This window comes from Pinus tabuliformis, chromosome 3_1 (assembly GCF_031772625.1).
Source record: "Pinus tabuliformis cultivar Carrire ecotype Pingquan chromosome 3_1, CPIR1, whole genome shotgun sequence".
Lineage (NCBI taxonomy): Eukaryota > Viridiplantae > Streptophyta > Pinopsida > Pinales > Pinaceae > Pinus > Pinus tabuliformis.
The window spans coordinates 919,894,854-919,908,118 of record NC_142301.1 but is presented as its reverse complement, the minus strand read 5'-3'; the positions used below and the strand labels follow the sequence as shown (position 1 = coordinate 919,908,118).

At 34.6% G+C, this 13,265-nt stretch overlaps 1 long non-coding RNA gene across 1 annotated transcript; it reads left to right on the top strand.

Annotated features, from left to right (window-relative positions):
- Positions 1–405: 405 nt before the first annotated feature.
- LOC149190740 (uncharacterized) lies at positions 406–4,203 on the top strand. Its single transcript, XR_016256017.1, has 3 exons — positions 406–868; positions 1,000–1,158; positions 1,245–4,203. It is a non-coding gene; the product is annotated as an uncharacterized LOC149190740 (long non-coding RNA).
- The last annotated feature ends 9,062 nt before the right edge of the window (positions 4,204–13,265 follow it).

Here is a 13,265-nt window from a genome sequence, read left to right as displayed (position 1 = left end):
TCAGGGTGCTGAATCCGAATATGCAGTTAAAAAACCATTTTAACTGCAACAAATCATGATTTCATCTCAATTTCTTCCGCCGGATTCCGTCACCGGAATCTCAAAAAGTCGCATTATAGACAACTCCATTTTTTTTTGGGTTTTTGTTGATTTCAAAAATAGTGAAAGTGGTTCGATTAATAATATTTTTTATAATATTTAATTGAATAATAATAATTATTTGTAAAATAATAATATTAATTGGTTTAATAATAATTAGGCCGATAGGCTTTCCTTTGAAAGGGACTTTCGTCGTCTTTTTTATTCTCACGCTGACACCTGGAGGACTGGGCAATTTGCTTAGTGTTTGTTCACGCTTGATTCTCATGCTGACACCTGGTCGATCGCCTCTTCTGGCTCCATCGTTTCAATTCCCTCTGCAACGGCTTCGTTCGCATAAGCAGCATGAATTCCCGTAATTTTTCCGATGTTTTCGTTGGGAGTGGGCGGCGGTGGACAGTGGAAAGGGATATGGCACATCTGGAACATTACAGAATTAATTGATAAACCATTTGGATGGCTACCTTCAGCGGAGGCAAAGAGATAATGTGCAGACTTAAAGTATAGTTGGCTCTGTTTTTGCTCCTCCGTTTTACGGTGTGCGGATAAACCGCTGGATTTACCGGTGAATTCCGCGGAATTGAGGCCGTCGTCGCTCTGCAGCTCGCAGGGCTTGATTTTTGGTTTTATTTTCTATCAGCTCTGCTCCTCGTACAATTCTTTGGCTTTGGCAGCAGAAAATGCAAGTTTCTTTGTCGGTTTGGCATTTTCTTTTTCTAAATTCTGCAAAAGATCAATCGGAAGTTGAGCTGTCGGTTTAATTTCTGAGGTAGAGCTATCGTTTTGATTTGTGAGGTCGAATGCTCTTCGTACCGCAGGAGCTGCTTTAGTTATTATTTTGTCTGTTTATTGATAACGATAATGGTTAAAGATTTAAACGTGTCGATGGGTTTCTTGCAGGTTGCGGCTGGGGTTCAATGCGGGCGGTTCCCGCAAGATGGACTGCTTTCTTTAATTGCCGGTACATTGAAGCTTTAAATAAAGTGCAGAAAGGCGTTTCCTTTGAAGTCTTCTTTGTTGAATTCTTTCACAGCTAGAAATTTCGGCTTTGTCTGAAAGGTAATTTGCTTTGTGGCTGAGAATTTGGTAGGTTTTCTGTTAACATTTTCGAGATTTTGAAGTTCAGTATGTGTTTGAAGCGACAGCTGGTTCCGGTCTCTTGAAGGCACTGTAAAGAATATTTGGCACCGCTTTTTACTCTGTGAAATTTAAGAAGCTTCGGTTCGCGAACCGGCTTGAGAAATTTTGCCTTGGGAAAATTGCTGAAGGCTGTATGCGTATATTACGTGCAATTTGGTAGGAATAATTTAAAAGTGAAAGTGTGTTTGCTCTGGGAGGCTTTGGTGCTGTACGGTCGTAAAAGCCTCTGAGAAATATTTGCCTCTAAAATTTGGTTTCTTTTTGTGGTCCGGAAGAGTGGGAAATGGGAAAGCAAGGGAAAACATAACGAGATTGCATGTAGTAGATTTGTATTTGAGTTTATCTTGTCGGCCCTGCATATAATAAGGAGCAGTGAGAAAACGTAGAAGGGTTTTTATGCAATGGCCAAATATTTTTAATACCGGCGCCACGAAAGGAGAATCGGTGGGGAGATTCGGAGGGATTTTTATAATTTATCTCTTAGGAATGAGATGCAGAATGCTGTTTTCGCTAGAATTTATATTGTGGATTTGGTGCCGTAAGGCCGAGAACTATTTCAAGGAATCAGAGATTCGTAGAGGTTACAACCTATTCACTATGGGTGGAACACCAACCTGAATTACACAAATGGCCAATCATAACCCGTGGGATGGAGAAATTGAGAGATGAAATGAACGGCTCCCAAGAGTTGAATTGGGAGGAAGCGAGTCAGAGGGAGTTTATGTCTGGGGAATCCAGCATCAATAATGCAGGGTAAACACCGTTATTAAATTGGAGGGTAAACACCCTTTTCTTTGGCACGACCATTGGCCTGTTCTTGATTATGCCAGAGTCTTTGAATGCCTCCTTCTTGTTGATAATTTGTCCGCCGAAGTCTCCAGAGTTGTATCCAATATCATCTGCAGCTGGAATTTAGTCCCCCAATGCATCGTATTATGTTGCACATGAGATATACATTTCTCGATTCAGTTCAGGAATCTCGGGGAAGGTTGTTGTTTGATTTTTACGTTTTTAACTCCCTGAATGGCCTTGTAAAGGTACCGATCCTCTGTCGAAGCTTATTTCTCTTTTGATGTCCTTAATAACGAAAATAATTTGATTTTCTGTGTAGGAAGACAATATTAAGGTCTTCAACGACTCGTAGGATGTTCTTGTTTAGCCTTTGAGGGCTTTGAGATATACATTTTTTTTCTTTATAATATTCTTGAAATGCCATTTTGTCCGCTGAAAATATCTTTCAATTCTGTTATTCAATCAGCATTGAGTCCTTTGGATATTTTCGTTTAATCTCATTTGTATATGCCTGCTAAATTGACCCGTTGAATGAAAATGTTGGTCTTTTTAGGATTTCGGCCCTTATGATCAATTTCCACCATACTGTTCTTATCAAAAGAACAGAGAATACTGCATTGAGTTGAATTCAGTGCTTTCTGCTGCTAAACTGGTCATAAAAACGTTCCTCGTAGTTTTGTTACTGCAATCAGCATTTATTTCTTTGGATTTCGTTTAATTTCATATGTATATGCCTGTAGAATTGACCTGCTCAATGGAGATATTGCTTGTTTTAGGATTTATGGTCGTATGATTAATTTCCACCGTACTGTCCCTATCAAAAGAGCGGGGAATGCTTCATTGAATCCAATTCAGTGCTTTCTGCTGCTAAAGTGGTCTTAAAAATGTTCCTGCTTCTAACTGCATTACTGCAATTAGCAATGAGCATTTAGTCCGTTGGATTTCGTTTCATTTCATATGTATGTGCCTGCTGAATTGGTCTGTCCAATGGGGATGCCGCATGTTTTAGGATTTTTGTTTGTACGATTAATTTACACCATACTGTCCCTATCAAAACAGCAGAGATTACTTTATTGAATTGAATTCAGTGCTTTCTGCTGCCAAAGTTGTCTTAAAATTGTTCCTGGTCATAATTGGCTTACGACAATCATCATTTCGTTTAATTTCATTTGTATATGCCTCTTGAATTGACCCGTTCAATGGAGATGCTGCTTGTTTTAGAATTTATTTTTCTCGTATGATTAATTTTCCAGCATACTATTCTTATCAAAACAACAGAAAATACTTCATGGAGTCGAATTCAGCGCTTTCTGCTACTAAAATGGTTCCTAAAATGTTCCTGGTCATAATTGCATCCATGCAAGCGAATGTTTAATGTTTCAATTCTTGTATTTTATCATCAGCGTTTATGGTGCCTCAGCACTGTTTTCATACAAATCCAAAGAAGTCCACAAATAAGATGGTCCTCTCGATCATGGTTGCCAGGTTCAGCGAGACCTAGCTCATGGTCGGCTACACCAGCCCCTTACGAAAAGAAGAAACTGGGTGTGCTGGATATCTACTCAAAGTATCCCTATCTCATTCAATCTGCAATTGATTATGAAGTATGCCTGCAGGCTGATACATTTGAGGGGAATAGCTTTTCTACATTTTCGAGTCTCATAGTGTTGCAGAGGACCATGAGAATGGATAGGGCGCAGGATTGTGAAGGTTCAACTGTGGCTTCTTATGCTTACAACATTGAAGGCCCAGCAGGAGGACCTAAAAGATGGGCAACCAACATGTCGGATTTGAGCCTTGCTGCTATTAGCTATGGATCTAATGAGGTCTCTTGCCAGTGAAAGACTAGAACCAGATTGTTCAATTTTAAGCAGATTCAGGCTTGAATCTCAACAAGGTGATTTTCTGTAACATTATTTTGTAAGCTGTATGCTACAAAGAAATTGCCTGGTCAATACCTCTTGCATAAGCTACAGTTTATGTGCATTTTGTATGATTCTTCCTCACGATCATGCTCTTCAAATATGATCTAATAGCTTTTTAACAGAGAATGGGAGATTAATGGTGCCTCAATACCAATTGGTGTTGTTCAAAACAAATTGTTATATACTATTGTTAAATTGGGTCTATATTTATTTCAGAATTAATGAAGTTTGTTCTTGAAGATGTTTAGATGTTTGTTCTTGGTGGTTTATGTACATTGCAAACACAGCCGGTATTTAGCCATCTCCGTTCCCTCTTAGGGTTTTATTGCACATCTCATGCTCTGTATCTCTCTGTTTTGGCACGATGAAAGTGACAAGAAGTTTTTCTAGCTTGCAGCATGCAAAAGCACATCTGAATGAAAGGGTTCTGCTAGAAGGAAAAAACAAAATTTCATTGAGAGTTTAAGAAAAACTTGATTCCCTTGAGTGTAGTTGGCAACTTTTATTGGATGTTGAGAGTTTTCCCACAGAAACTGGGATCACAGGGAAATTGGGAAAGAGACCACAGCTTCTTCAGCAATCTCCCATCCACCAACCCTCTGATAAATCCAGTGCTCTCATATATATGTGTGTGTGTTGTGCCATACATGAACTCTTAAGAAATTTCAAAAGCCTTCACCTAATGCAATCCTCCAGGTTTTTCAAGACACCAAAGAAAACTACTTACGATCAGTTTCTTAAACATGGAAATTTTACAACACACTGCTTCCAAAACAGCCATCCAAAAGGTCATTACTATAATAGCTTGATTAGAAATAGATTGAATGAGAAGGTCCAGATGGGGTATTTAATCATCTCCATCCATCTGTTCTGCATCCTCAGTGCTTACTTGAACAATATATCAACCTTCATATTTATCCCTTGCAGACATGCTGAAAAGATAATGACATGGAATTTTTCCTTGCTTCTCTGATTCCGTCCAATCATGGGCCAGCTGCAAATTTTCCTGATTGAAATTTCTATTTGACCTCTCTGCAATGTGTTTGGAATCTCTTATCACCTGTAGACAATTTAAACCTTTCTCTATTGCTATTTTCAGAATCTACCAAAAAGCATAAAGTTCTGCTCTGTTGTTTAATCCATCTCCTACAGCTCTGCTTTGAAACTGATCTCGTAATTGTCTCTTAAAGTAATGCCTCATGATCCACAATAGCTGGGATTACCTTGACAAGCCTCGTTGAAATAACTCCACACTATTGTTATATATATATATGGGGATCTTAGTATTATTTGTTTCTTTTCCTTTAAAGGTGGCTGTGTCCCTTAATATGCATATATATTCTTGTGTCAAACTTGATTAGTAATAACATCTTTGTTTTGAATTCTTTTCATTTCTTGCTAGCCAAATAGCTTAAGTCACTGTACAAGGACAGTCTGATGCCCACATGTAGTTAATACAGAATGTAGAGTCTGATGCCCACATGTAGTTAATACATAATGTATTTTGAAAACTAGGATTTAGCTTTGTAGTGCTTGAATCATCATTTCATGTTGGTTTTCATTTGTTAGTAGCCAGATCATTTCTCTTACAATATGATTGTAATATCTTTTGTTTCTCTTCTGTGGGAAATTTTGTACAGGAGTTCAAACAATGTATATAAATAGAAAGATGCAGAAAATGACAGTCAAATTTTGTACTCAGAATTATGACAAGAAAGCCCCTGTTGGGTTTGTGAGGAAAGAGAGCTTCAACACCAGTTCTGTCTCCAACCGCCAAGATGATCAGTACGCTACTAACATGTTTAGTGAAGAATTTCTGCTATTCTCTTGTAATCTATAGGCCCCCAAAGCTCCTCATAGATGAGAATATTTGCAGGATGTTAATATTGTTGTAAGTTTGTAGTAGTTGTGGAATGACTTACTTTTGTGCTGCTTCTCATCTTCAACAACAAGAGTTTCTGTGGTGAATAAGCAGAATCCATGTCTTGCCTTGTGAAGCAGCTCTCCACTGTGATAGCGTTCTTTGTAATGTCTCTGATAAATCCTTTAGACTTCTATTTCATTCTGTAATATGATGGGATTCACTCTACAAGATTAGGGGATTCACTCTCAAAACGATGATAAATTGGTTTCCAGATCGGTTTTCTTTTGCCTTCCATTTGGTTGAAGTTGAATAGAATCACAAATTGACTCTCCCTGCCTAAATGTGAATTGTATCCCATGATATCTTTCTTGCAGAGACACCTTTAAGGACTGTAGCTTTTACAAATGAAGTTAGATCGGATTTTTTCTTTTGATCGGTTTATTTTCCATTTCTAGCAAGAGAATACATCTTATATTACTTTGCAAAATAAGTAGATTACGTCATGTGTCATGAGGGAGGACCTGGAGACTGCTTCATTTTGCCTCTTCCCCAGCATGGGTGTTAACACCCTTGTTCAATGTATAGGGTCATTTTACCCTTATGCGTTTGACTAAACTTGTCTAGGCTTCCAGCCTCTTAACCGGGTTGAACTTTGTTAGGCTTTGCAATGTTTTAGGCAGGTTGGAAATCCTAAATCCTTTTGTTACAACTTACGAATGACTCGTTTCAATGTTCTGTAGCTCGTCCTTCTCAAATTTATTAGTGGAGTTATCATTTTGGTCTTACAAAGCATAACCTATCTTCTCAAATTTATTAGTAGGGTTATCATTTTGGTCATACAAAGCATAACCAATCTTCTCAACCGGATTTGTTCTTTTGATCTGTTTATTTTCCATTTCTAGAAAGAGAATACATCTTATATTACTTTGCAAAATAAGTAGATTACATCATGTGTCATGAGGGAGGACCTGGAGACTACTTCATTTTGCCTCTTCCCTAGCATGGGTGTTAACACCCTTGTTCAGTGTATAGGGTCATTTTACCCTTACGGGTTTGACTAAACTTGTCTAGGCTTCCAGCCTCTTAACCGGGTTGAACTTTGTTTAGGCTTCCCAACGTTTTAGGCAGGTTGGAAATCCTAAATCCTTTTGTTACAACTTACGGATGACTCATTTCAATGTTCTGCTGCTCATCCTTCTCAAATTTATTAGTGGAGTTATCATTTTGGTCTTACAAAGCATAACCTATCATCTCAAATTTATTAGTAGGGTTATCATTTTGGTCATACAAAGCATAACCAATCTTCTTAATTTTATTAGTAGGGGTAGGGTTATCAATGATCATTTTGGTTTTACAAAGAATAAGTTAATAACCAAAGGGCATAATAAGCAATGCATTAGTTTTGTTTTAAAACTTTTCAATATCAATAAGAAATCCTTCTAGATTAAAAAGTAGATTTTTGTAATTCACTTGATTGACAAATTAATCATTTTAGTAATTGAAAATTATGTGAACAGATTTAGAAATTGCAAGTTAATGATCAGATAATTATATTAAAAAAATTAGAAAATTCAGAATTACATAAAAAGAATTGTTAGGATATTGAAAACCTAAGCAGTTTGGAAGAATTTTCTTTGGGAAATGCTTTGTTGGAAATGCTGCCCTGTTCTCTAGGTCACTTGAGCAGCTTGAAGAAGTTGTGGGTTTCTGATTGCGCAGAATTGAAATCTTGGACCATTCGTTGGGACTGTTGACTCAGCTGTCAACGTTGTGGGTTGGAGGCTGTGGAATACAACCCTTACGATCATCAAATTCAGCCTCAGTCTTGATGGATCCGAGGCATCCGATAATATCATGGTTTCTAATGGAATCAACTTTTTAATAGCAATATATCAATATGTTTTGTAATATTATGTTTTGACTTTCTAAAGGCAATATACAATTATGGTTTTGAATGAAATATATTGGTAGGGGATAGTCATGGTGGTTATTGCCTTGGTCACTAGCAAGCTTCGTATATGCTTGGCCATCTATAGAGGTTTTTTGATTTTGGGTAATTAACTTACACTAAAATGAAATAAGACATTCAATGTGTTCTTTGCAGGGTTTCAACCAATTAACATTTCATTGAGTATGTATTTACAAAGTAATGATTTTGGGATCAAATCCCACAAAGCAATTCTATACTTGCTTTTCAAATTCCTTCAAGCTTTTGAAAGTAAAGTAAAACCAATGAATTATCAATATAATTTTACCATAATAAAAAACAATTAGAAAGCCTTTAGCCAACTCAAATTGCTCATTCGTTAGGCTTGAACCAACATCTCTTCTAGAAAAATTCAACAATTCCGATTTAATAATCCTATCGGCCTCTCTTTGTACCTTTTGGGACAATTGCTAGTAATAGTAACTGTGTATTTTCAATTTGAATAGGAGTAATAATATTAGGAATAGCAATAATAGTTTATGTTTGGATGATGATAATAATAATAATATCATCGTCGGGCTTAATAATAATAATAATAATGAGGTTAGTGACTGTGTTTTCAATTATGATAATTGTAATAATATAAGAATTGGTAATAAGGATTTAGGTTTGGATAATAATGTTTGTTCCAATTTTCTTTCCTCTTCTAGTAATAGGATTGTCAATCTCTCTAGCTTTTCTTTTGATCCCCTTGTCTTTAGTATTTTGGAGAAAGGTTTAAATTTTCCCTTGTTCCTAAAAAGATCCTGGTCGACGATATCATCTGTGACATTGAATATGGTATTAGAGACTTACCGGACGTCACTAAAGATATCATTCGTTAAGGCTGTGCAGTTGTCCTTAAAAAGACAAAGCCCCCCAAGAACAACATCAACAAACCTGAGTTTGACGCTCTCAAATCGTTAAACAATAATAAGAATATTGTTGTTCTCAAAGCCGACAAAGGTGGTGTTGTGGTTATTCTTGATAAAGATGATTACCGTAAGAATATGTTGGACCACCTCCATAATAGCGGGGGCTACACGAAACTCAATAAGGATCCCCTGAAGAAGATTTCCAAAAGTGTGGCTCTTGCTACAAAGGCTAGTAGCTCGGTCAACTCGTTTAGTCATAAGCTTATAGAAAGTTTTCCTCTTACCCCCAGAATCTATGGCTTGCCAAAGATTCATAAGGAAGGGGCTCCTCTAAGACCCATTGTCAACACGATAGGAGGGCTAACTTATCTTATTGCTAATTATTTAGCCCAGAAGCTTAAGCCCCTTATTGGCCATACAAAATCTTTCGTCAAGGAAAAACTTGTGAGTTTCAATGTGGTCTCTCTCTACACTAATATCCCTATCAACGAGACCATTGAAGTCACCAAGCACATTACAAATCCCAATACAGATAATTTAGTTGGTATTTGTTTTACTTCTAATTTCTTTTCATTCTATGGGGTATTCTATGAGCAAACTTGCGATGTCAGCATGGGTTCCCCCCTCTCCCTTGTGGTAGCTAATCTATTCATGTAAGATTTTGAATCAAAGGCCTTAGCTTCTTCTCCTCTTCTACCTAAGATGTGGAAGAGGTTTGTGGATGACATTTGTGCCATCTCGTCCCATGGTAAGGAAGAGTTGGAACTATTTTTCTTCCATCTTAATGATCAATCTAGTTCCATAAAGTTCACCATGGAATTTGAAAGTATTGGTAGTTTTCCCTTCCTTGACGTCCTCCTCTCAAGGAATGATGATGGATCTTTTTCTCATCAGGTATTTCAAAAGAAAACTCATACGAAACAATATCTTCATGCTAATTCTCATCATTTCCCAGCTCAAAAGCTTGGTGTTCTCAACACCTTAGCAATTATAGCTTTAAGAGTTTCTAATGACAACCATCTCAATGAAGAGAAAGCACATCTCCTAAGTGTTTTTTTTAATAATGGGTATAATAGACACTAATGTACTAAGGCTTTCCTTAGAGATGAAAACGGTCCTAGTACTAAGAAAGATACCAAGGATCGATTTTCTAGTGTTCATCTTCCTTTTATCCAAGGGACCACTGACAAGATTGCGAGGATCCTAAGGAAGCATAAAGCGGTTTCAACCTTTAGGCCTTTAAATACCATCCAGAGCTCTCTTAGATTTGTAAAAGACCCAGTGGAACCCAAGAATATGAAGAGTGTTTACATTATCCCATACTCTTGTGGGACTCCCTACATTGGTGAGACTAGTCGCTCGATTGATCAAATGATTCGGTAGCATGTCGTTGACATCAAACATGACATGACCCGCTCCTCTGCTTTGGCAGATCTAAGCATCACATCTGCATTGAGAAGGCCTGAGTCGTTGTTAGGGTTAGTCATTTCCATCATCGTAAATTGAGGGAGGCCCTAAAAATTGAAGAAAGACCCAATAATTTGAATAGAAACGATGGTTGGATTATTAATAGAAGTTGAGACCATGTCATGTCCTCCTAGTTTTTTAGGTGTCCTTTTGGGATTTATTTTGTTTGTTTATTTATTTATGTATGTATTGGTGTCTTTTTTATAGTATTTGTTGTTTGTTTATTCTTCATTAGAGTTTATATTCTTGATTCTTCATTTTTTTTAAAGTATTTTATCAACCTATTCATTCTTAACACCTTTTAGTATTTTTTATTTGTTTAATGGGCCCTAGCCCCATATTTTATTGTTGACCTTGTTTTATTTATTGATTATTTTTCATATATATATATATATATATATATATATATATATATTCTTTCGACTTGGCCCCAAGGGTTAGCTCAATCGGTCAAGTCGGGGCCTCACCAAATGAGAGGTCACAGGGTCAATTCCCGAAAGTTATTGGGGTCAAGTCTTGCAGTAGGCCATGGGGCGTCAGCCCAGATTTTTCCAGTGGACGTAGTGCCACCTCTTGACCAAGGTGTCCGTGAACCATGCAAAAAAAAGAAAAAAAAAATCTTTTGACTTCTGTATATTTTATTTATTTTCTATTATTTATTTTTAGTTTAGTTTATTTTATTTCCATTAATTATTTTTATTTATCAAATAATTTTGTTTTAATTAGGGTCTTGATTCATTTTTATAATTTTTTACTTCCTTCCTTGTTTGGAGTGTAATTTTCTTTTTTTTTTCTTCAGCAATATAATTTTATAATAATATTTGATTTTAATAAATTAATTTAATTATTATTTTTCAAAAACTAGTCATTTAATATATCCATTATTTATTAATATTTGTTTTTAATAAATTAATATCATAATTTAAATATTATTTTAAAAAAACTAGCCATTTAATATAACCGTTACTTAATGGTATTTGTTTTTAATATATTAATAAATTAATATCATAATTTAAATATTATTGTTCAAATATAACTATTACTTGAAATTATAGTTTCTACATTGCTTTCTATTTAAACCTTTGCCATATTTTGCTTCTTTATTTGATCTTGATAATGAATCACAATTGTTGGTTCGAAACACATAGGACAAAAATTTCTTTTATATAATTTCAAAAAAACACCTTTTCTTAATTATTTAATAATTCATACAAATCAATTAGTATCTTTCTTATACACATTGAGCCATTCAAGATTTGGAAAAAATTACATAAAATAAATATGCATAGTAAAAAACTTAAGAGAGAAACTCTCTTAACTACCAAAAACACATGTAATGTTTTGAGATTTTAAAATAGGCGTTAACAATACTTTACTAATTCACCACTGTGTTTATAACAATGAAATTTTCCATGTATAACTTTTTCCAAAATCTTGAGAATGATAATAGATTCATATCATTGTATTTTTAATTTCTTAAAAAACACTCTCTTATAAATTGTGTTTAATTTTTCAAGAATAATATAAAGGAAAATAGTGTTACGTTTTTTTATTTCCACATGCTAAATGTCCATTCTAGATTACAAAACTATGTTAAAAAAAAACTTAAAAAAACTCTCCTATAAATTGTGTTTATTTTTTAAGAATAATATAAAGGAAAATGATGTTATGATTTTTATTTCCACATGCTAAATGTTCATTCTAGATTACAAAACTATGTTAAAAAACCTTAAATTATATTTGGATAACGAAATAAATATAATTTATAATTATTAGTAGATAAAAATATAAAAATTCAAAAGGTTTAATAAAGTTGAAATTTGTTTTGATACTATACCTAATAACTCACATTTTAAATTTATAATTAATTGGATCAATTATGTGATTTTAATTAACATATAACTGTTCAACTGATTAGCATGGAATTTTCAAAAACATGAGTAGAGACGATTTACCTGTAACGACCATATTTCTTACTTTGACTCTTGAGTTGAACGTTATTTGAATTCCAATAATCACAATAAAGTTTTTGGAGACGACTCTCCACCCAACCGTAGGTTCCATTGCACATAATCTTTTTACAACTAGCCACCTCTTAGCCCTCAATCAACATACTACTCACAGAGAATCTTTTGTCTCACAACACTTTCTTCCAAAAGAATAGATTAATGAATGAATAAATCTCACCCTCCTCATTGTCTATTAAATAGACCAAAAAGTGGAAAGAGATATGCATGCACACATACCATGTGTCAACACGCCAACTTTTATTTCTTTATTTTAAGTTTTACTTAATTTAATATTTCTCCTAATTTAACTTTTTCTTATTTTATTACTTTTTACTTTTTGTTAACTTTACTTATTTTTATTATTTACTTATATATATAGATAGCTTAAATGTATTATTTACTATTTTATTTATTTATTATTATTATGTTCTCTTCATTATTTATTATTTATGATTTATTTACTGTTATTATCTTTCCTTTACTATTTACTATTGTTATATTTTCTTTATTCTTTATTCTTTATTTATTTATGTTTTAATATTATATTATTTATTATTATTATTAGGGGGCATTAGATGTGTAGTGACTGGTGGTTATTATAACATCGGCCCCACACACTCACTAAAACATGACAAAAAATATTCATAATTTAAACATCAATATTTAATGTTAAGTTATATAAGTTTTTAAATTATGTCAAAAATGGGCTCATATATTGATTAGACTTACAACTGTCAAACACTAGCCTTTAGTATCAAAAGTTGACAAGACATCCTATCCCAACTACCTTTAGGTCTGATTTACAAAACAAGACAAAATAAACTTGGAAACATTCCATCCAATCCTATCCAACAATACACCTATCACATCAGGCAATCCCAACATATCTCCACTAGAGCAGCTATGACCAAGGTTGAACAATACCTATACAAGAACATGTAATGTATGTGTTAACCATAACTGCATATATGTTCATCAATGCAACGTGCTCAAGGCAAGAAATGACACCAACCCATTCAATTCAAGAATTAAACACATAAAAGAACAAGGATCAACCATCATAGTTTATCAACCATTGGATCACTTCCAAATCAATCCACAACACACATTTGAATTTGAAAGATGACA